We start from the raw sequence: 25,364 nt of genomic DNA, 5'->3' as shown, positions 1-25,364 counted from the left end.
TTTCATGCACCCCTCCGTCCTCACCACTCACAGCCATTATCTCACTTTAATACCGGTAATACTCAACGTTCAAGGGGATATTTAGCACTCATCATTAGTTTAGTTAGAAAATTTCTGGTTTATTTGCTGATTGGAACATCATGACGTGAAAACCACCAAATGGGCAGTCATTAAGGAAGCGAGCCATTTGTAGAGGCAAGAATCCTGCTGACTTTGACAGCACTTGTGGATCCATTGTTCGAAAGCGTCCATTAAGCACAACTCTGCAGATTGAAGAGAATGATTAAAAGTTGCCATGGTGATGAAAGTTACATACTGGAACTCCAGCTCTGTGATCACAGACGGAGCCCTTTAATGGGACTCTCTGCTCAGTGACATTTGCATACGCTCAGCCAAGCAGGATGGTCGAAAACAGTCCTACAGGGGCTACTTCAAAACATCACTTCTCTTAGGTGCTTTTGTGGTAAAGTGCAATTGCTGAGCCTCTGCCTTGACACCGACACAGTGACGTTTATTATCTCTGAAGCTGGTCCGATGCAGCTTGCATTGTTTAACCCTCATGTGGCAGGTCTGCAGGGATGCTCTGCCAATCCCCATCTACACTGATAGGCAGAAGCCGAAACAAGTTGTGTATCAACTCTGAGCGACACTAGACAACTGCCTAACAAGTCTGACAGGAACAATCCAACACATCCCACCTGTGTTAAGAAGCTGGTGGGTGGCCTGACGCAATCTCCCCGTGTGGGTCAGAATCCCACTGTGACGGACAAAACACAGTGCAAGATAATGACATTGATCTAAGTTTCTACAAGATGCTGTACCTGCAACTTCCAATTTAAAGCAATCAGACACCATGTCTTTTAACACTCAATCTTTGAAGCATTTTCATCGTTGGATTCTTAGAGTGAAGTTACAGTGCAGCACATAGTGATTCATCAAGCCTGAGCCCCTATAGACAAGAGAAAATGTAAGAACCTACCATTTTGCTATGCATGCACTCTTATTACAAAGAGAGGAACTACTGCTGCTGCGGTATTAGCAACCTAAAATGGTTTACTCCATTTGAATCACGACGCTTTGTGCTTTTCAAAAGATGATTCAGAACCGGTCGATGTCGCTCGGCCACCAGTGAGTTTAAAAGGGTTAAAGGTCACTTATTAAACTGTAGGGGGAAATACTAGGCAGATGAATCAATGTCAAGCCTCACATATCTGTTTCTAACACGATGATACATTTATGTTTTATTAATTCCACAAGACCTAAAGATGAAATAGAAATGTGTTGCTGGTAGAAGCATTTGTCATTAACCTATGGCAGATATAATCCATCTGCTTCTGGTGTTTTTGCTCAACATCTTCTAAATAAATAGGTGTACTGCTCCTGTAACGTCACTAGCTGGTGTAAGTAATTCACAGTGATCCAAGACTGCATGTTTGTGCTGACTGAATGTGGGTAAATGTTACCTGAAAACTAATTTTCTGTTGATTGCTAGGATCCACTTCAGTCTCTGGCTGGTACCTAAAGAAATATTTCCCTCAACCCACAAGTTCTCCATTTGGATTTTGCATGTGTTTACAGATTAGACCATAACTCTTCCTTGATGAACAATTCAATATTTTACTCAAGAGTATATTAACTGCCATCAATATATGTTAACGAATACCTGACTACTTGTTTAAAGGCTACTCTCTCAAGTAACATTGTTAAAACTGAGGTTATACTGTAAATTGAATACTGGATTCTTTATCACCCCCTAAGTGAGGAAAGGAAGAACATTACATCATGCTTTTATTGCTTTAGAGATCCTGCATTAGCCGTCGTAAGACTTTCAACCAATCATGGAAAGTTGATTCCACCTGAGGACTCCCTAAATCAGAGTCCTGTGGAAAGTACTGTAGCTTTTTCATTGAGAGAATATTCAATTGAGGTTTTACAATCCTCCATGTATGTCACATGCCCTTGTGTCATAACCTAGCCAGTGTTTTCTAGTGTTCTTCTGAATCGGACGGTTCAGGGCATTTTGGCAAACATCTCTTCCCAGAATAACGATGATGCAAGCACACAGGCTTTTAGTTTGCTGGTGTGCAGCCAGGTAGAATGACATATGGCAAGGAGGCATGAGCAATATGCTGCAAATCACACTTAGGTGAACACAATCTCTGCCTCGACTTTCACGTTTCATAAATAATTCAGCAGAGGCAAAGGAAAACATTTGGATTTCCCAGGAGTGAAGACAAATACCTTTAAAATTCCACTTTTAAGTGCACTTGTTTCTGAAAAAAAAAAAAAGAAGGGGAAGGAATATTCTTGTCGGCTGTCACTACACTATAGTAGAGGATTCTATCCAAGCGTTTAGTAGAGTAGGCTGGAAATAACACTTGTTTAACTTTGACCTGAAAAGCATTCATCTAGTTTAAAACATGACATGAATCCAACTCGAGTGGGGCTATAGGGCTTTGGCGAGGCCATGTTGAGACAGAGCAGTGGCTGGTTCATGTGGTCAGAGTTCAAACAGACTACAAATGAAGTCAAACACATTCATGATAAGTGAGTAGTTTTGCTATAAATAATTGGTCACACATTTAAACAGGCTATACTGATAAGTTTACTATAACTATAGTGTGAAAAACAGTGTTAAAAGTGTGTAAAAAAATACTCAGACTGTTGTGGTTCTTGTCATAAATTGGTTATAATCATGATAGGAGGGCTTGTTTAGAGTTCGTATGGCTTACTATAGTCATTTAAATCATGTTTTGGTGTATTGGATAATTTGAATATTACAAAAATGATCTTATTTAAACAAACAAATGGGATAATGGTTGCCCCTTAGGTGTCACATTCATTTCTTTTTCTTTTCCTACTAAAGGGGGTGGAACAGGTATTTCTGATTGTTCTAAACAGAAAATAAGCATAGATATCTCAAAAGCCTAAAGCCTGACGTTAGGGCGGACAGCACATTTCAAAGAGTAGTGACACTGAAATAACCCCAATAAGACATGTGGAAGATCACAAAAGCAGAGAGCCCAGTGCCAACAAATAGAAGTGACAATCCAGAAAATCAAAAGCAACAATGAAAAAAAGCCCCATGGAGCAACAAAATCGTCTTAGAACATGAGAAACACAAGAAAACTTCATATTTTGATGAAAAAAATCAGATTACAGCGATTGTTTACTGCAGTCACTAGTTCCATTTTTAAGGACTATATGTTGTTTTGTTGGGTTTTTTTGCATATCCAAACTGAAATGAGCCTGGACTGCATGTATTGTGTTTAAAAGGTGCACCGCAAACACTGTAGCACTGGAAACAAGTCAACGAATAAATGAGAGCAAAAGTGAAAAGGAGGGGGAAGAGAGACAAATGAGGAAAGAGAGAGCGAGAAATAAGGCTTTTCTCTCTCTGACAGCTTGTGGGCTTTTGTATGATAGCTGGTGGAGGCTGTGAAAAGATAAGGTTTACTAATGGGCTGTTCAGGAGAATGTTTCATTTATTATGATACTTTATGCGACTGTGGCAGCACTATTCATGCGGGCCCTGAGAGGTTTACATTGTAGGCACCGTTAGTGCTGCTTCCAAAACGGTTACCCCCTGGTTAGCTGCAGTCCTAAGAGCTTTGCTGTGAGGTGTGGCTTTAGAGCAGCGATTGGAAAAATCACATCCACAGACCTGATAGAGAGGCTTTATTCTTACCTATTCATATTCTCACTGTCTATTCCTCTGTACTAGTTTCGTCTTTCATCGTGACTGTGTGGACTGGATCATGTTTGATCGTCCAGCCGTCTGCAACAAACAACCACACATCTGTCATCACATTTTGATTCAAGTACAACTTGACTGTAGATGACATGTTTTTTCCACCTGAGCTTTTCCCACCTCAAGCCGGCACGGGCAGGAAGTGAAATAACTGCTAACACTGTTCTAAATTCTGCCGGAAACTGTATTTTCATGTACAGTAGGATACCGTCAGGAATAAGCGGATAGAGAAAATAGGCTTCTGGGACCTTTAAAGCAGCCATAGTATGTAAGATTCAGCTTGTTTTCCGGTATCATTACATGTCCCCTGTGTGTTTAAAGACCCACAATAAATGAGGAAAGACCACGTCGCTCTTAATGAGCTGTTTGCTGCATGTTGTGATGTCAAAATAGGCTAAGCACTGCCTTCGGTTGGCTCTTCTTGTTTTTCTAGACTCCTCGTTGCCAGTAGAGAGGTGGGTAGAGACTAATCGATCTGTGCAGTATTTTGAACTAAAGTTTGAAATACATGTTTTAAGGACATGTCAGACTTATATTAACCTTAAAGGAGTGTAATATAGGGTCATTTAAGAAATTTTATTATGTATTAAACTGTAATTTGACAATATATGTGTGTTTTTCTGCATTTGATAAGGTTCTAAACTCAGTAATTTGTCAATAAAGGCTGTCTGGGCACATTTTCTAAGAAATTCTTATTTCCACAATAATGCAGTAAGCAGGCCGCCATCAGTCCTACCAAGTTTTGATCTCAAGCCAAAAAGCAAATGAGAGGGCAGCATTGTTACTGCAGCAGCATTGTGATATACATTACAGCTGAACATTTTAGTTGGCTCTTTCCTGTGTTTTTGTTCGGCTTCTCATTCATCGCATGTGGCTTTATTATTTTGTTAAGATACCATAACTGGGGCTGCGTGTCCCAGAGTTTCTGCTGGAGATACTAAGGAACACCAGAAAGATTGTTTATCATGAAAAACCTCTAAACTATTATGAGACAGGAAATTATCCCTGTAAATGGAGGGAATGAAGGTTGTTATGAAACAAACATTCAGTAATGTTCCAACTGTTGCAAGTCATGCATTTTGTATTTGGATGTAGCAAAGTGTGCAAAAAAATGCCCAAAGCACTTGTAGTCATATCTGGAAAACCCATTTAAAGCCACTTTTTAACACTGGGTCAGAGGTAGGATTCTACCCTGTAAGTTTAACTCTGTAATTTTGAGGAGCTCAAAAAACACAAAAGGCCTAATCTTAAGAGTCCGAGGTAAGATAATCAAGATGCAAGAAACAGATGCTCAAATGACACAGCAAATAAAGGATTCCACGCAGAAGATAATCAACAGGAGGAGAAACATGCATGTGCTGGAAAAGATGTTTCCCACAGGTGACCAACCCTGAGGAGTTCTGGAGGCAGAGAAAGAAAAGCAAAGCCCAGGAACACAGCCAGAACAAACAGATGTTGGAAAATGTACCAAAATTATGTCTGAAGCAGGTGCTGGATGGCATAAAAATGCAAGAAATGTGCAGAAAGATCACTGAAAAAAAATTGCCAGGTCAAGTAAGCCAAATTGTGGTTAAAGGGGAATGGAAGCAAAATGATAACAAAAGCATACAAAAAACCCCCAAAAACAAACAAACAAAAAAAAGTATGCATGTCAGTACAGTTCAAGCTACAACTGTATAAAGGCACAAATGCAGGCTGCAGTGATCAAACTGTGTTCTTTGATAGTTCAAAGCTGGCAATTTTTCTCAAGCTGCATGCAACGAAAGTAAGTGTAAGCCTGTGTGGGATGTCATGTAAACGTCAGATGATTCAAAAGTGCATCGTATTATTTCTAAGTTGGAAAGCAGAGCAAGGGAAATGATACAAAAAGATCTGTGACCGACTGAAAAATCAGTCGCCACACAGTTGCAGCAGTAATCAGGAGGTATAGAATTTGCCATAGTACCCGTAATCAGGGCTGCAGTGGTTCCTAAAATGATGTCACGGAGAGTGCACTGTTTGCACAGTCTCGCTCTGAAAAACAGATGGGCAAGTGTTTTAAACTTGGCACAGGGGTTATCGGTGACAATCAGAGTTTCTGTGGCAGCTCAGACAGTGTGAAGGACAGTTCATAATATCAGCCTCTGTGGACGGTATCCAAGTAAAAGAACAAAAAACTTGCTTGCTGTTCAAATTGCAAGATGAATCTTTGGTAAAGACCATGAAAAGAAATCTGATGAATGCTGGGAACACATTCTTTGGTCAGATGAGATCAAGATCAATTTGTTCAGGTCAGATGGGGTTCAGCATATTTGGCATGGACCTAGCCAGAACAACCAAAATGAATGCATAGTCCCAACAGTGAAGCACGGAGGTGGGATAGTAATGATACGGGGCTGCATGAGTGCAAAAGGTGATGGAGAGATGACAGATGGCACCATGAATGCTGATGGATATATCAAAATGCTAGCTGACAAGATGACTCCTAGTCTGCAGGAGCTTGACAGAAGAAGAAAAGTCCAGCATGATAACGATCCAAAGCACACTGCTAAAGTCACACAGAAGTTGCTAAAAAAAAAAAGTGAAAACTATGACCTGGCCAAGTATGTCACCTGAGTCAAATCCAGTAGAACAGCTCTGAGGTAAAATTATCTCAGAACATCTGTCCAGAAATTTGATATTCTTCCAAGAAAGGAGGATTGATTCTGTAATAAAATAAAGATGGGCCCATTGTGCATTGAACAAAATAAAACAAAAACGAAAAAATGCTTTTGTGCCAACAGTGGGGCCTACATTTTTAATATATTTAATCTTATTTCTTACTTTTTAATTATGCACAGTGGCTATAAAAAAAACCCCAACCCTTGAGAGTTGTCCCCTTTTATGACTTGTCAATACTGAGCCATGGTCAGTGTCTTTTTTTAACAGGAATTTACTAAATTTTTTTTAAAAAAAGAAAGAAAATCTGTGTAGCTTTGGGTGTAAGCTTCAAATTATAGTCTTGCTGGAAGACAAAGCTTCTCCAAGGTCTAATTTCTCTTACAGACATCCTCCAGGATTTCCCTATAATTTGCAGCATTCGCTTTACCTTCTATCTTTACAAGCCCTATGGGGGCTTCATGATCACAGCATGATGCTGCCACCACCGTGCTTCACAGTGGGGATGGTGTGTTTGTGAGAATGTGCAGTTCTTGGTGCTCACCAAACATAACGTCTAGTCTAATGGCCAAAAAGAAGAACTGGAAGAAACATCTTCCAGAAGAAACATCTTTCAGTTGATTTCAGAGTCTCCCACATGCCTTCTGGCAAACTCTAGTCGAGGGGGTTTCAGGCACCGTATAAGAGGAAGTAATTCAATGTAGAAGGGATGCAGTTATTATATGGCATTACACTACCAGTCAAAAGTTTGGACACACCTTTTCATTCGATGTTTTTTATTTAATTATTTTATATATTGTCGATTAATGCTGAAGACATCAAAACTATTAAAAAATACATATAGAATTATGTGTAAACAAAAAGGTGTTAAAAATGTCAATGTACAAAATAATACAAATAAATAAAAAGTATTGAATGAGAAGATGTGTCCAAACTTTTGACTGGTATATTTTTTGAATCGTTGGGCATTGAAGCGATATTCCACAAGATTATGCTCACTTCTGTTCTGTATTGTACATGGATAATATAATTCTTGTAAAAAAATGGTTCACAGCATGCAGTCTGCAAAGTAGAAAATAGAGAAGAAAGTACCATGAATTTAAAAACAACAAACAACAAAGATTTAAAGGCAGGTTTTGTTGAGTTCTCTACACTAAAGGCTCAATCAGTTTAACTACATAGGGAACAACGATGAAGGCAGCCATACCATGCAAGACAAATGCAAGATTACACAGAAAGAATGATTAGGAAGCGGCAAAGAAATTGACAGTGCTGCTATGCACATGTTTTGCATGATGAAAGGAGAATTTATGTTTGACTACATAATGAGGAAGTAAAAGAAGTGCATGATGTTTCCCACAAAGACATTATTGTTGTCTCCAGCAGTCATCTCATCGCTTGATGCAGCCTGTGGATTTTGCCAAATCCCACTGCATTAAAGCAGCTGGAGTGCAAGCTGTTCAGTGATACTGCATAATATGTGGTATTTTTACTCGTGTAAACTTGTGCTGTTAACACCCTAACAAGGGAAGCCATAAAAATTCAGGTCAGTGAAAAGATAACCTATGCTTCCATGCTGATAACCAAAACTTCTTTTTTTAGATTGACAGATGAAAATGTCTTAACAACAAGTAAAAGCCTGAGACACTATATAAATTCACTGAACATAATTTGGTTGAAAGTCCAAGGTCGAAATTTGCTACAAAATATCTCACTTGTGTTCTTCCTTTCTCACTCAAGTCCTGTTTGGCAGTAAAGCCTCTTGAGGGAAAACAAGATCAAGAAGAGATGAGAGAAAGAGGCAAAGTGGAGGAAAATGGGTTTGCTTCTGTGCCTCAGCATTAGTAATGAGACCACTATGTACATGGAGCACTCAGAAAACCCAAGTACCTGAGTCACTGATGGGGAAGTAGAGATGTTACCATATTCAATGATCCACATAGAAAGAAATGGAAAAATCTGATAATATAATAACTGTATGTTAACATAATATGTATCAGGTGCATATACTGCTTTTACAATAGATATATCATTTTTTAATATATTTCTGTCATTTTGAATAATTTATTGTGCATAATTCTCTAAAATCCCTTCTGTTGTGCTTCTTGTGACACCTGTGTTGTCTTGATAAATGAGCCTCAAACTGAAGATAAAAGTTGTACCAAGAGCTCCTTCCTGTAATGCAGGACTACAAACTTTCTTAGATATTTGGTATGCAGTGACATTTAAACTTCAGCTCTATGCAATGAAACTTTACACCTCGAGGCAGGAAGTGGCCCAGCCCCTTTAAATTCAGTGATTTTTATCATCTTATCTCAGAGAATCCACATAAATTAGGCTTTGTTTGTGTTGATGTTAGCTAAGATAGGTCATCAGATAGATAATCCATCACAGTGATCAGCATCTCGCCTTGATTTATGTCAGAGTAATATTATTGTGGAATGCTAATATCGTCGAAAGCACTATGAAGACTTTGGGATTTTAAAGGGAACATTTTTTGTGCCTATGTGTCCATAACAGAGTTCAAGGCAAGTATAATTTCTCCATTTATTCATGCATATTATATATATGTAGCCAAAACACAGTAAGATGGGCTAGAAAAAATAATCTGTCACAAATTTCCAAACACGAAAACACTGAAATATGAGCTTGGGAGTATACATTTCAGCTTTTCACAAAAGTGGTTATTATTTTAGAAAAATTTTGATCCTTCGATAGTGGTTCTTCCTGTCATTATGAAGCAGAGTTCACTGAGCTCTGAACTGTTCACCCACTCGTAGGGAATGTTAGCTGGGCTTAGCTTTGATCGGCCTCGGAGAGCTGGCTTTGGTTGATGTGGAGAGCACACCATTGTGGAAGGTTTGAAGGTCTGAATTCCTGCCAGAAGTAGCCCAGAATAGATCTCACATTGCATGTTTGTGGAGAACCTGGTGCTAAATCACGTGCAGATGGCTTTGTAATAACAAAAAATATAGAATTCTGATTTAATTTTCACAATATGTTTTGAAATATACAATTCGAATAAACCACTATTAAGATTTCCAGTCCATTACTTTACCCTGAATATAGTAACAGATGGATTTTTTTCACCAATTTTTACAATTGGAGAGCATCAAAAGCGTAGTTTAATCAATATCCAACATGAGGTGCATGAAGATAATGCAAATTTAAGTAGTGCATGCAGTTGTTTGGTACAAAAATAAATTAGAATGTCATCAGCATAGAAACCAAGCTGTGGGTTCAGCATGATAGACATAAATATATTCTCGTCAATTATTTGTATCTCAAAACAGATCCTACAATATCTTACACTGTTGGTTTGAGCCCAACAAAAGTGTACTTTAAATTAGTCCTAGCACATAGTGACAAAGTTTAATCAAAAAAGAAATAAATTAATGACAAGTACATAATGATAATATCTTAAAAGAGAATCTAAATTTTACATATAAATGTGCAAAAGTACAAACTAAGTCCAAAGAGCATTAACTTAATGTGCTATAATAACAAAAGAAGTTTTAGTGGGTGAATAAATTCTGCTTCAATAAGTTAGTGAACTATTCTGGGCAATGAGTTCTTCTGCTGAGAATTTAATTACAACTTCAATCCTGGGATACTGTAGGTAATTTACCATTTATGTTTTATTACCGCCCTCTCTCTTTCTTTATGTGGATACACTGTGTTCACTAAATTACATGCTATCATTGTGTTCTCAGGGCATTACTATACATTTGCAAGACGTTTCCATTAAGATATAATGCAATCCCCAGCAAAAAAAAAAAAAGAATTAAGAAAATACCAGTAACTCGCTGTTTAAATATTTACACAAATTCTTACCTATTCACATTTTTCACTGTGCTGCAGAATATAAAACGCAATATTAAGTCTGAAACATTTATAAGTGTCCCTATATCATTAACATACCAGGAGAAATGATAGAACATTATTACCTCAAAATATTCCTATCTGTTTCTGCTCAGTCATGTGTCGTGACTGGAATAAAATAAGAAAGTCTCAACTTGCACTGAATGTTGACACTGTAGCCTCATCAGACTTCAAAGTGCATTACCAGCACCACTCCCAGCCTTTAATGAATCAGCTCTGGCAAGACCCATCAATATGAAGGCACTGAATAATGCCTTTAATGCAGACACTGTATTCATTCTATAAGTGCTGAATGAGGAAACAGGGGAATAGAGCTGCAGTGCTCTCATTTATGGTGTCAGCCTGAAATGTATCAATGGTAGGATTATTAATTTCTCATCGAGATATAGGCATTTTTATAGACAATGATATGTGGTTACTTATATTGATAGAACATAAAGAGATTAAAAAAAAAAAAAAAAAAGATTTTTCTCCTCGATGCCACACTGGAAATTGAACCATGAAATGCAACACCCACCTCTGAGCAGGTCTCTCCCACACAACAATACCTGTACATGCATGTATCTCGAGTTACTTTCTACTCTTTGTATTATAGATGATGTTCGTTCATTTTCCCTTTTTAATTATTCACTTCATGTAACGGAGCGGATTACATTAATCGTCCTTCATGTTGGAGTAAAAAACAACGAGGCCATAATGTCCATTTGTCGTCATTGTCAATAAAGAGATTAATTTTGCCTTTTTTTAAAATTTATTTTTAAAAATCTTAAAATAGAAAGCAAACCTTTTCTAGCCGAGAGTTTGCTGAGTCATGACTATTTATCCTCGCAGCCACTGACATCGGTGTCTTAGCGGCTGCAGAGTAAAGGCAGCGCTTTGCACTGTGATTTATTGAGTGGGCCTACTGCAGAGGGAAGCGGGGAGAATAAAGTGCTCTCACCTGGAAAGTGAGGCTCACTGTGGTCAGGGGAGATATTTTTTTTTTCTTTCCAAGGCTTCGCTGCTCACATTACTGTAAAAAGAGCCAATGAGGTCTGAACGGTTCCATATTCATGAATGGATTAATGAACAGTTGCAGGAATCTTGTCTGCGGAGGCAAATGAATTCTTAACATTTATCAGCGTTGAATATATGAATGGACAAGTGTGCAGGACGACCGCTGACCACTCGCTCTAAATAATGAACAGAGGAGGGAATGTGTGCATCTCTCTCTCTCCAGCATGTTCACTTGAGTGCCCGGGACATGCCCCTGTAAACTGCTTCAATGCACTCCCGGGATGAAGGCACGCTGCATGCTGTGTGTTTCCTACTTTGTGGCCTCGCAGGTTTCCGTGTTAACATATGTACAGCGCTGCCCCATGGGCCCATACCTCACTCTCCCTTGTGTCTGCTGAGCTTCCTGAGGTGAAGAGGGCAAGAGAAAGTGTGCCATTTTTTCATGTCAGATCACATCACAAATACCCAACAAGTACGGTGTGTTCATCACTTCATGCTTGAATTTTTAATGTAACACAGCGAAACTCTCGGTCTGGGCCGGTTCGGGCTTAGTAATAAACTTAAATATGAGCACTTTATGGCGCTCTATCATCTTGACAACCTCTGCAAACAACTCGAAGGCCTGAAGGGTGCTCACCAGGGATGCAGCAATTCCAGGCGTTTTACATCCGACAGTCCTCTAAAGTCTCCTCTGATCCCATCAATTAGACTGCAAGCTTCTCTTTATGCAAGGCTTATACCTTTTGTCCTTTACACAGGAAAGCCTGCCTTTAAAGCTATCCGCATAACCCGACTGTGACTTAGCTAATCACAGCACACTGCCATGACTGCGTCCATTTAAATTTTATATTGCTGACTATAATGTGTAGTCACTAGCAAAGAATCGATCCCATTAGGAGTGAAGAGTGCAGATCATTAAAATATGGACTTGGGCTGAGCCATATATTCAGTTCATTTGATTATTTATAATTTTTATTTTGGTGCAAAGTTAAACATGGCAAAATTATACACAACCAGTCAAAAGTTTGGACACACCTCCCCATTCAGTGGCTTTTATTTAATTATTTTATACATTGTAGATTAACACCGACGACATCAAAACTATAAAAGAATACATATGGAATTATGTTGTAAACAAAAAATTGTTAATCTTGAGTATTAATCTACAATGTAGAAAATAATACAAAAAAAAAGAGCATTGAATGAGAAGTTGTGTCCAAACTTTTGACTGGTAGTGTATATTTGACATATGTACTTCCTCAGTGTGTTGATAGTCACTATAAAAGCAGCCACCATCTCTCTCTCCACACAGATTGATTGGTTCCTTTATGATTTTTCCGACTGCATTTGCCACCCTGACATCCACATCTCATCTCTCTTTTTTCAATTTAATTTATGTTTTGTAAATAGCAAAATTAATTACATTCAGATACTAGTTCACATTCCAAAAACACAATTTAAAAAAAAAAATTGCCATTTTGTTCCTTGTGTCGACACGGCACTGGTGCAAGGAAATTACAGAAGCGCTGGCATTTAATACAGGGACAGCCATGGTACTCATTTTAAGTAGTAAAAAAAAAAAACAACCTGATTTGTCCATAGGGCAGAAAAAAAAATCAAAGATTTAATTTTACGGCCATATCATCCTACCCCAGCTGAACTAAACTAGTTTGAAGGAGAGGAAAATTATGATATTTCGGTCCATTTTTATTCAGGCCTGAACGTTGATTTTCCAGTGATGATCAATTAGACAGATTAGATTGTAAAATGCTCCGAGCAAATTAATGGGATGCTTCATGGACTTCTTTTAGCAGTTTGAATTCAGTGATGGTGCTGATGACAGGACTCATGGTGAATGAATGCTGAGGCTGTTGATTTGTTCTGCTGCACGTCTTAACTGAGTCTTTGCGGTGGTACAGGAGATGCTCTGCAGCTTGACATGGGTGTGATTGCAGCATCCAGGTTTCCTCAGGGTTAGATCATGAGAATATCACAGAAAGTACAACCTTTGTATGGACACTCTTATCAATTCTAGTATGCTCAACAGTTACACTACACATTCTGTGACCAGTTAACGATCCATATGTTGCAATGCTAGTTTATTCAGTTGCTTCACTATTCAGAAAAGTAAAAGAAAACACAGTAGGCGCTTTACATAACTTGCATCTCTGAGTGCACATTGTACCATGAGTCCTTTCTTTTCCTGAAAAGAGCCTCAGTGCATTAGTCTGTTCTCAGCGTTCCTCGCTATTCTTCTCAGGCAATCCTAGAATACCAGCGTAAAAGGCCCTCTTTAGCTGGTCCTGCCCTGAAGAAAATCTGCAGTAAAAACCATACAGAGCCCCTGTTATTTTTGTCATCCTACTTATTCTACCCCACTTATTGCAGATAATAGCAAATTACTGCCCATGTCACTCAAGTGATTTGACTTTGACCAAGAATAAAAAGTCATTATGGTGCCTCACAAGATGTTCCTGATGAATAATCCTGGAGTGGGAAAAAAAAAAAAAAAAAAACGAATATGGGAGCACATTAATGCCTTTGTCACATGCATGTGCGCCAGGCCACTCTTTGTCACAGACTCTGTTGCTATTCATCACTCTTCAGAGATGCCCTGGAAGCAAAGAGGAAGGAACTACGAAGTGAAGATCAGACATTAAATGAGTGATTCCCTTGGCAAAACAAAAGCGCCTTGAGTTTTTGCCACTTAATAGCTTTCCTGCTTTGGTACCCCAGGGTCCAGTCTGTGCACGGAGCACAGAAATGGCTTCAACAAAAGATTACGAATGCACTTGTGAAATGAAGTGTCAACAGCAGGGTTTCTTTCAATATGGCAAAGGTTAAGTGCACAGCTTTTCCGTGTTAAAACAGCACAAGGGGCACCGCACGAGATCTTTAAAGAGAACATATTCAATAAAGTACTGACAAGAAGTCGGAGCTCTACTATTAATGTTGAAAGTGAATCTAAATCTTAGTATTAAACCATATACTGTATGAAAGCATTGTTATATAGAAGCATGAAATAAAATACGTTGTGTTTGCTGTCAATATTTCCTCCTTGAGTTGCTCCTGGATTGAGCCAGCTTACTTCTCACCTTTGAGAATCTGACAGCTGCAGATCTGACACCACTGCACACTGGAGGTAGATGTTATGAAATATACAGTGAGACATATATGTTCCTTAAAAATTAATTAAAATAATATGAGATGGCAGTTACACTATTTAAATGTGTTGCCATTGGACTCAATCTACAAGTGGGAAAGAGCTACTCTGGTTTTATAGAGATTTGATTTAGGGTCTAAACAAAATTATTAAGGATGCAGAAAATAGGGAGATATACTTGTGCTGAAGGGATGTTGCAATTTCATGTTACATTTGATATTTAATTTTATTTAGAAATTAAAAAGACATCGGACTTGGTTTATTACCCCTGACGGTGACTTGAATCATGAAACACAACATGACTATAAAGAAGTATTTTTCTCAGAGAAGAAGACTGCAGATGGAGATTTGCAGCAACACATAAGCCTTGGACTGCTAGTATAATGAATACCTTGGTTAGCAGTAATCTGAAGCTAAATCACCGATTCTAAATGAACAAAACAACTATATAATTCAATACAGATCAAGCTTCAACCACAATATGTGAGATTAAAGAGTGAATGAAACAACCACTGCATTGAATTCCATCTATTTTCTTCAGTTTTTCATAAGGTAGCACTTACAATTTATCCTTGAATATATGACATTTTAGGACAAAGTGTCAGTTGTGCGTATAAGCCGTATTAAACTTCCACGAGCAAATCTCGGTAGCATAATATTCACTATGTTTTATTTTTATGTTTCTTGCAGGCGGGAACGCTTTCACTTCGATGTTGTGCATACGTTTGCCACTTTAGCAGCAAAGCCATGTTCTATTTTCTGTAAAGCCATTACAACTTCATTATGTGTGCTCTAGAAGGCATGCCATGCTACTTTAATATTGAATGAGTGAAGGAATAGCACACCAGTATCTTGGCTTTCATGAAGCTATCAGGAGAGCCATTCTGCCTCCAAATGTGTTTTTTACTCTAGATAGCATTAGCTGTGGTTGAGGGTACAGTAAGTATGCACGGCTATTTTTAGAAAGGCAATTTCAAAGTTTACTGTCTGCATATGTGTGTAAGCGGAAGAACTCTTGTGTGCTGCACATGTGTGTGTGTGTGCTGCTTTGCTTAAGGCTTGTTTGTGGCTTCAACAGGCAGCGCATACTTTCCCATTCTCCATAGGGGAAACCGGCTGAGTTGCTTTCCACTTATACCTTCAGACTTAACTGAGAACAGGTCACTCAGATGTAAAATCAAGAATTTCACCTCTGGAGGATTAACAGAATGTGTACAGTAAATCCAATAACTGGAATGCTTTGCTACTGTAATCACTAGATTCCGACACAAGCTCAGGTGGTGATTTCCCGCACCAGTAGCCAGCACCAACCCAACACAGGTCCGGTCAGAAAACCTAACAAAACCAGGCTGCGTTCACGACACGCCTCCTATCAAACACACTCTCTACATCAGAGTGGACCTTTCAAAGAGCAGCGATACCTTTCAGCCAGTCTGCTGCTCGCTTTGTGCAGTCTGTTGCGTACGACTGCAGCAGGCTACAAAGATTTGTTGTGCTTTTTTTGTACACCCTCCTCCACCCCAGCTGCCACGCTTTTAAGTGCAGCTACCTTATCGAGGCACAGCTTGATTGACGGCTCTGGATCAGTGAAATGCATAACAGGAAATTTATTCACCAGCAACCTTATCATCTTGCCAAAAATGTCCTAATCTAATACGAGGGAGTCTGACTCTGTACACTAAACACTTATGTCACATCTGAACATTTTGTTACATACAGGTTTATTTCTGCTTTCTGGCCAGTGGCCAGTGGGAGTTAATGCATTATATTACAAGACAATATAACATGTTCAGAATAGCCATTTGAATTTATTCTACAAGCTGGATGCCACAGGAAGCTGTCTACAGCATAACATAGCATATGGTACCAAGGTCAATACATTTTTAAGGACACTTTCTCTAAATTGCGGATGGCTGTTGGTAACACCTGATGCCCACAGGGTTCACCCAGAAGTACAACACTTGAGAGATGACTCCCACTAGAGGTAGAGGGAGCGCTGAAGTCATCTTTTTATGGAAACACTCTGAATCAGCCTTGGAGTTGCAGCCAATAAATTTAAACCTTTCTTTAGACTGCAATATTTGAGTTTATACACAGCACAATGCTAAAAATCTAAGTGGATCTTACTGCTAAGCACAGATGAATATCTAACTCAAAACCCAATTTAATAAATTCAATCAATGGTTGAAAAAAAACACAATATCAATGGATTACTTGAGTTTGATATGATTTTTAAAAATAGAATTAACAGTCTATTTAAAATCCATCATCATTATTAAGATAAGTTTTTCATATATAAAAAGCTCTTATCGTGATAAAGCACCAATTCAATCATCCATCCGTTATCTATACACCGCTAAATCCTCATTGGGGGACTGGAGTCTATCCCAGCCGACTTGGGGTGATTTTATGGACAGGTCACCAGTCTATCACAGGGCTACACATAGAGACAATCACTCTCACATTCACACCTATGGACAATTGAGAATCACCAGTTAACCTCAGCATGTTTTTGGACTGTGGGAGGAAGCCGGAGAACCCGGAGAAAACCCACGCATAGAACATGCAAACTCCATGCAGAAAGATCCCAGGCCAAGGCTAGGACCCGAATCGGGGGTCTTGTAGCTGCAAGGCAACAGTGCTAACCACCGAGCCACTGTGCAGCCCTTCAATCCAATCATTTACAAGTTCATGATACTAGCGTAGCCAAAATATTGCTTTTTCTTCCAGACCTTGACTTGATGCAAATAAGGAACAGCCAACATGATGCCCTGTCTCCTCAAACACAACACACTGCGATCAGAATGCTTTGGATGGCTGCTTACATTCACAAGGAATGAGAAGCATGGGTTCGACGGCTCCTGTTGATGTCCCGCAAGATTCACAAAGTAATTCGTACTTTTTCTTAACACAAACATGGAAGCACTTAGCTGGGAATTTTTAGAGAAAGTGGAACAGCAATTCAAAACCAATAACCATGGACTGGTCACCTGTTGGACGTCAGTACAGCCTAAGCTCAACTACTTTTTGCTTCTCTCCAGCTCTCTGTGCTCACATATACTGTATTTCAGTACAGCTGAAATCCCAATTAACCTGTTCTCTATTTCTGTTGCTGTTGTCAGACACCAAAATGAGTATGATATAGTGACTAAAATGCAAATATTTGATATGGACAGTCACTTCAGAGCCATTTCCAAAGTTGTGTCTCTTCACCGCTAAATGACTGATTACAGGACAGCTGTATTTAAAGCTTCAGAAACTGAAAAAGCCCATTTAGAACATGACCTCAATGTGAAATGAACAATCTTTGCAGTATTTTGAGCTCAAAAAAAGAGAACACAAAAAAGCACATCCTAGAGACTTTTGACTTTGCTGAAAAGGGGCACAGTATGGAACCTTTAAGTGCTGCTGAAGTCAGACTCTAACACTTAATGTGAAACAAATGCTCAGCAGCTCACAACAGCTCTAAGCTGCCACCGCAAAAACATTATGTGCAACATCAAAATAAGCTGAGGTGGTGCTGATGATGGCTGTAACATCTAATAGCCTCCACTGTCACAACTAACAATGAAGGCTATGGTACATTATGCCTGATATTGACAAAGTACATAGGGTTGCAAAATAGATAAAATGAATGAACTTTATGCTGTGGGCACCTACAGTATGTCACACAGCTGGGTAATAGGAGAATGTCCATTTTACAATAATATTAATTTAGGAAAATCTCACTCTGCTATCTTTATTTTATTACCGTCCTAATGCAGAGGCCTTTACTCTGCAAACCACTTAAGCACACTAATCTCTCACACTAATGAACAGCCACAACAAGGTGGTTTGGCTTTTTTTAAGCAGGAAGAGGAGGAGGGCACATATAATTTGACTCAGGGTCACTTCTTTTTTCAATATATTAGACTGCACATGACTAGCCTTCACTAGGAAATCCAAAACATCCTTCCTAACTCAATACAAACTGGGTTCTTTTTTTTTCTAAAGCTCTTAGTTTAATACAGCAATAGTAGGAATTATAATAAATTAGCTATATGCATGATGACTTAACATTGCTACCTTGTGATAATTCAGTCTTTCTTTGTTTAAATTTCATGCATACATAATTAAACTTTCTATGAATCAGCTCATTCGAAGTTGACGTGCAACAGAAGCATTTCACACTGATTTAAATTGTGAACAGTTGTGTGAAGCCGTGGAGCGTAGCGAGCTATTTTTGTCCTCATATCCATGCTGCACGTCAGCAGCTGCAGCAGAATCAGTCCGGTTGGTGCCAGTGCTCAACCTTTCAATGCCCTGGGTCAGCATCCTGGAGGTGTGCCAGAAATTCCAGCTCCTCAAGACCATATTGGGCCTGCTTCTCCTCCACCTTCTGCACCTCTTCCTCCAGGGCTGCAACCTGACCCATCCTCATGTACATCATGTCTTATGAAATGCAACACAAAAGATGAGGGTCTCAGAACACTAAGACTGTCTCTGTTCAAAAGAGGGATGTATACTGCCCTGCTCCTCCATATTAAACATTCCATCCCTCTCAGAAAAGGGGTGTTAAATATTCACTGTATATTTTTAGTCAGTGTTAATCCCAGAGGAAAACACTGGAATTCATGGTTTCATACATTATAGTAGGGAGTTTCTTTTTAAGTGGAAGATTCTTATTGCAATTGACTTACAAATGGAAACATGTGATTTGATTCTGAAATCTGCAACATCATTAGCACTATTCCACATCTCTTTAGTATTACATCTATCAATGAATGAATAAAAATCTGCATATGGTAAAAGAGGTAAATACCCCCAAACTACACCCTTAAACTCTTTACATTCATCTAACCGCGGCTTGTGGGTTTATGCTGTGTACAAGCTGTGATTTTCACCATATGAGGTTTGAACAGCAGACAGATGGGTGCCCAAGAGCAATGGACCCCTCTCCTGTTTTCACCTATAGCAGCGTGTAACTCTGAATATAAAACCAGCCAGCGCATCCAGAATCAATAAGGTTGCAGGAAAAACAAGTGAGCAGTCAAAGCGCAAAGCTGACTTCTGTGGCCAAACAAATGCAGTTTTGTTATTGTATCTCCACATCCCTGTTTCAGATGCAGATTTATATTGTATCACTGCTGGTGTTTACTCTCAACTGAATTTGGGGGTGGCTGACTTCCCAAAAACTTTACTTCACCGTGTTATTTTTTCCATATTCAACAATACATTTACGTAAATAAAAACCTTGATCTGAAGCCAGGTGTACCCAGTCGGATTAGGTTTTGAGCTAATATTGTGAATGGCAGTGGTAAATGGTTTGCATGCAGTGCTATTCTTAGTGAAGCAACGCAATGTTTCCCATTCACCTGTCCACACATGCACTCACACACCAATGGCAGCAGTTAACATATGTTACTCATGCTGTTTATTTACACTTGTGTCAGACGGCAGAAAGGTGGTGAGTTGTTAGGGTTTGGTTTGAAAAGCTATTTGTCTTGGTTTAAAAGGAAAAAATAATTCTGCAGTGACTTAAAGCACAAAACACTTGAGGACCCCCCTCTTGTGAAAATCAAGTTATTTTCAGACATTGTTAGCACGTCCACATGGTGTTCTATATATAGTAGCAAACATATCATTAGTGAAATAAGCAGACGACACCATGGCTGAGCATTTACACCTTGACACTATAATTCTGTGCATTCTAGACGATGCAACAGGGATTATTTTGATGGAAAAAAACTTCTACATGTATAACCTGGATACACATACATCAGGTTTTTAGGGGTTTGAATTAATGGCCGGTAATTGTTACTACCTGTAATTGTTTTTGCCACACTGCACTTTGCCCACCCACCATCCACCCCAACATCCTCCCTAAGACTCCATTGCAATTGATGAACGCCGCGCTAACATTCACTCAAAAAAGCATTGCCTGTGCACATCACGGAGCCAGCAATTACATTTGCCACCACAACGTAATTGGGAACACAATTTAGTAATAATTCTAGATGACAGAGTTGGTTTATGTGCAGGACCAAATTAACCTGTCAAGCTGGGCTTCAGAGAGTTACAACACAAGAAAAATGTTGTTACTACTATAGATGGGGAATCATTATTTAACATCGTAGCTGTACATATGGGTCAGATTGTTTACATCGCATCATGTAGGAATGAAGTTATTTACATACACAGAAGCCTATCTGTGTCAGCTTGGTGGCCGGTGCCAACATGGCCAGCCTGTCTTAAGCTGACGCGCAGCGACATTTGTGATGAATAATTATTTTCTTCCATATAATGAGCACCTCTTTGAACTGAATTCCTGCATGGGGTGACTTTCAGTCCATACCTAATATGTGAGGATGAAGCCTGTGTACACGTGTGTTCAGAGGGAAAATTCACGAGCGACCTGCCTGTTAGAAGCCAGTGTGGGAAAAAAAAAAAAAAAGTTCCCTCTTGGTAGAAACATGGCAGCAGGGGCAGCTGCAGAACTGACCCTGCCAAGGACAGAGAGCTTCCCATGCCTGTTCAATGCCGTAAAATGGGTCATTGAACAGCTAAATGGAGTCATTATGATGAGTAATTAAAAGAATTCGGCTGAAGACTCCCAAAGTCCCCTTTTCTTTTGGTTCCGCTGCTTTTTGTGTTGTCATGGGCCTTTGCTGAAAGGCAGCTGCCTTGGGCCACTTTAACTATCACCCCTTTCACTGGAATGGAAATAGCAGCCTTAGCAGCTAATTGAATCACATTATCTATTGTCCTCTCATTTACTGAAAATCTAGCCATTTTGCAGATTTCCATTACTGATTGTTGGAGATTGGATTTTGCCTGTGCTTTTCATCTGATACAACATGTCATACACTCTGAATCACAAGGGATGAGAACATGGAATTGTTTCATTAGAGCAAGAGCAGTAATATGAATACTGAGTGTGCAATAATCTGGAGCTCGTCTTATGCAGACATTAATATGTATGTAGGTGGGAAAATTGCAGCCTTGCACCGCTGCAACCAGCAGAGACTCTGTAAACACAATCCCAACAACAGGGATGAAGCATGGACAAAAGGTGACGAAATCATGTTTCATTTCTGTTTCGCTCATTGTGGTGAATACAAAACATCCATCTCGCTTTAATACAAAGCTCCTCTTTCTCTATATTTCAACCTCCAATAAAAATTCATGAAGATGTGCACTAGTAGCCCCTCCCTGGGCTATGTGAGCAGGGGGTGTGGGGTTATGTTTGATTAATTAGTAAAACTAACTTTGGCAAGGCTGGAAACTGAAACAGAGGATTTCATTAGCTTGTGCTTGTTAGATAAGGTTAATGAGGTGGTTCCGATTCTTGAAGAAAAGAGAGGGGAGAAAAAAAGAAAAAAAAAAGAAAAAAAAAAAACATCCATGCTGCTGAATTCATTTTGGAGATGGTGCTGCCAAAATAAGGTTATCATCTGAACAAGCAGTTTTTTTTCTTTTTTTAAAAAATTCATATTGGTCTCTGTGGATGTTGACTTAAATGCCTTCATGTTAGAAAGAAAGGTGAAGCGCTTTCAGGTGCTTGAAAACAAACTTCTTAAAAATTTACATGCATATCCGTCATTTCTCATCTTCCTCAGAGTTCAACAAGAGAAATCGGTGAATATCTGCACTGCTGGAGGACGCCGGGCATGCTTTCTCACACTGACGATTTCAGCCGAGATTACGGAGGTAAGTGCAGGTGTTTGGTTCAGTTGCTCACCTAGCTTGAGTCAACTGGAGCTCTGCATGAGCAAACGTCCCCTAAGAGGATCACTGGGAATCCATAGCTAATCCACTGGTCAATACACATGACAAGCACAGTACAGAGCCAAAGATAAGTCACCCAGAGGACATGTCATCCTGAGAGTGGACAGCATGAATATCCCATGTGTTCTCGTCTCCTCGTGTCTATTTTGGTTTGTTGCTTTTCCTTCACACCAACAGCGTATTAGCAACAGTAACTTCTGTGTTTAGTTACTGGATTTAGCAAGAGGCTTCAAATACTAGACTGTAATTATGTTTTCAACCCCGTAATGGGACGACAAATTAATTTTATTCTTTAAAACAATTATCTTTCATGATTAAAAACAACACTCTAATTACTGCATCCCTCCTCTGAAACTATTTACTGATTAATCTTAAAATTTTGGCTACATTACTGCACTTTAATTCAATTATAAGAGTAAGAAGTAAATATTTAAGGAAAACTTTTAACAGGGCTTTTATAACCCGACTTGCAAAGTACCAAATGAAGAGGAAACCAATGCCAGGTATGAAAATGATTTTAAATTTAATTAATGAGTGGTATAGTATAATCACTTCTCTGGGAAACTTTACTTTTAAAATATAAATGGAAGTCACTAATAATATAAACTGTGATCGAGTAGTATTATATCACACCATTGATTAGAGCTGTTTAACCTGACATGGTCTAATGGTTACTCCTCCACTGTGGCCTTTTCCCCCCTTTTTATTAAGATTCTTTTGAAAAGCTTGTTTATGTTATATTGAATCGAAACTCCTAATGTGCCCTGCCATTTCCATGATGACTGGAAACCTCTTTAGCAATCAATCACAGCACAAATGTGAACCAAGATGCAAACTTTCTCGAAAGGAATAAATCACTTTGCTCACCTACCGAAAGCATAATTCAGTTGAATGCCCTCTTGGTGACAGAAAAGCTTTTTTTCCCCCCTTTCTTCTGCTATTACTGAGTTCTGTCTTCTTTTCTTTTAATTTTGTGAGTTTTTTTTTGTGGTAACAAGTAAGTCCGTTGAGTGGCTGGTGTGAGTACTGTGACAGGAGGAGTGTGCACACACTGAACAATTAGTGCTAATTAAGTGACACTTCACAAAAGGAATGTGGTCCCGTGAATCATCCTCACTTTCTTGCAGCATATTTCCATAACCTGTGCTGCCTTTCAACTTAACTGACTCACTAATTACTCAGCTAGTCAGTCATGTAACGCAGTGCAGGAGGTGAGTGCACCGTGGCTTCATTACGGCACGAGGTTCAACAGCGACCACGAAGTTTGTGAAAATTTGACACGTCCCTCTTGCCCTTTACTTACTGTAATTGCGACTGAACTCGTATGCTCTAAAACACTTTATACCTAAGTGGAAGATAGGTGACAAGTGGCATTAAAGTTGCTGTAACAAGTAGAAAAGAGCTGTGCCTTGCTATAAAAGGGAAAAAATAATTAATTGTAATTTGTTTTTGTAAATTCAATCCTACAATGTAATAAAAAGTCATTCAAAGCAGGTAAAATGTCTGCATGTCAATGGCAGTTTATTACAATTAGCATGTTAGCAAGATATTAGCACTAACTTTTAGATGGACTTGAGTACCCATAATATACATTTCAATAAAGATAACATTAAATGAATCAGAAATACAGTCTAGACATTGTTGATGTGGTAAATGATTATTCTAGCTGGAAATGGCTGATTTTTAATGGAATATCTATATAGGGGTACAGAGGAACATTTCCAGCAACCATCACTCCTGTGTTCTAATGCTACATTGTGTTAGCTAATGGTGTTGAAAGGTTAATTGATGATTAGAAAACCCTTGTGCAACTATGTTAGCACATGAATAAAAGTGGGAGTTTTCATGGAAAACATGAAATTGCCTCGGCGACCCCAAACTTTTGAGTGGTAGTGTACATCTGAATTTTCTGAAAACAATTTGACCATTATTTCTACAAATTATCGACTATTCAAAAACCAAACTACAATAAATAGATAGATGCGACCACAAAATTGAGATGTCGCTAAATCAGAATCATAACAACAATGCTATAGAAACTACACAGCCATGAGCCAATACTTGACTGAAAGGTGTTTCACATTGTAGATCATTTATTCTCTAATCTAAGAATCACCACTTATATCTCCTTATAACAAAACATTCCATATTTGAGCTAATCTGCCAGAAAATGCTTAAATTGAAATCAAATCTGATGCCTCAGTGACTAAAAAAAACCTCTTTGTTGCATTTTGATGTATTTCTTAAAAAGAAGTTTATGCTTACATCATTTTCGGCGTTTTTGTTCGAAATAGGAGCATTTTGTTAATCAAAAATAAAGTTGAGAGACAGCGAATCTTTGCATATTTATCATTTGTATATATCCTTGTCAGTCATAGAAGTAAAAGCATGTTTGGACAGACTTCAAACATTCAATCCCCGTTGGACACGTCAGTGTGTCTGAGTGCCGAATCAATTGAATGACTTTGATTTAATCCCAGCTGCCTTTCAAACGCAGCTAAAGGGATTTTTTTCTTATGTTAATTTGTCCAGATGTATTTCTGCTTTACCAATTCTTAGGGTATAAATATGAAACCGCATTATGCAAGGAGCACAACAAGCCAATATACACTATACATACTATTTATTGCAGCCCCCAAAACAAGTTTGGCAGCCCATGAAAGAGCAGCGCAGCTGAGGTTTTAGCCACAGTCAATAAAACTGAAGATGTGGTGCTTTTGAGGTTTAAGTGACAGGTCTGTGGGTCCAGAGCCGGAGAGGGACCACAAAACTCCCAGTTTAATTATTTTATTTTTAAAAAGTGTCCAGAGCAATATTCTTTTAGGGGGACCCATATTTCCTAGTTTCTCTGGAGAGACATTTTACTTTGCTGATTTGTACAGGATGTGCAGTATGCTCAACAACAAGAAACACTACACTCTATCTACTTTGACAGGCTTTATTTTATTGTAAATGTTATGTAAACATTGTTGTTTCCTTATGGGATTTTGTGTTTACAACTAGAGCAAATGCAATTTTCCTCGTTTGTTCTGAAAATCTCTCAGATTTTTCGTTTTACTTATTAAATCAAGAGTGAAAGTTGACACGAGATTCGGAACATTATCAAGTCATTGGTCACAGTAATGATCATTCTCCAGTCCAGGTCATGACAGCTTTAGCCCTATCAAG

The 25,364-nt window shown here is 38.8% G+C and overlaps 1 protein-coding gene across 1 annotated transcript in view; it reads left to right on the top strand.

Moving 5' to 3' along the window:
- The window catches only part of elfn1a (extracellular leucine-rich repeat and fibronectin type III domain containing 1a), an 80,233-nt gene that overhangs the window by 30,611 nt on the left and 24,258 nt on the right, over positions 1 to 25,364 (top strand). Inside the window, exon 2 of the mRNA XM_023271415.3 lies at positions 22,028 to 22,118. The gene's annotated coding sequence lies outside the window, so the exon portion shown is untranslated. The remainder of the gene's footprint in view (positions 1 to 22,027; positions 22,119 to 25,364) is intronic.

Source organism: Amphiprion ocellaris, chromosome 19 (assembly GCF_022539595.1).
Source record: "Amphiprion ocellaris isolate individual 3 ecotype Okinawa chromosome 19, ASM2253959v1, whole genome shotgun sequence".
In the NCBI taxonomy this organism is placed as follows: domain Eukaryota; kingdom Metazoa; phylum Chordata; class Actinopteri; family Pomacentridae; genus Amphiprion; species Amphiprion ocellaris.
Note: the sequence above shows the minus strand (reverse complement) of the source record. Positions and strands in the feature narration are given on the sequence as shown.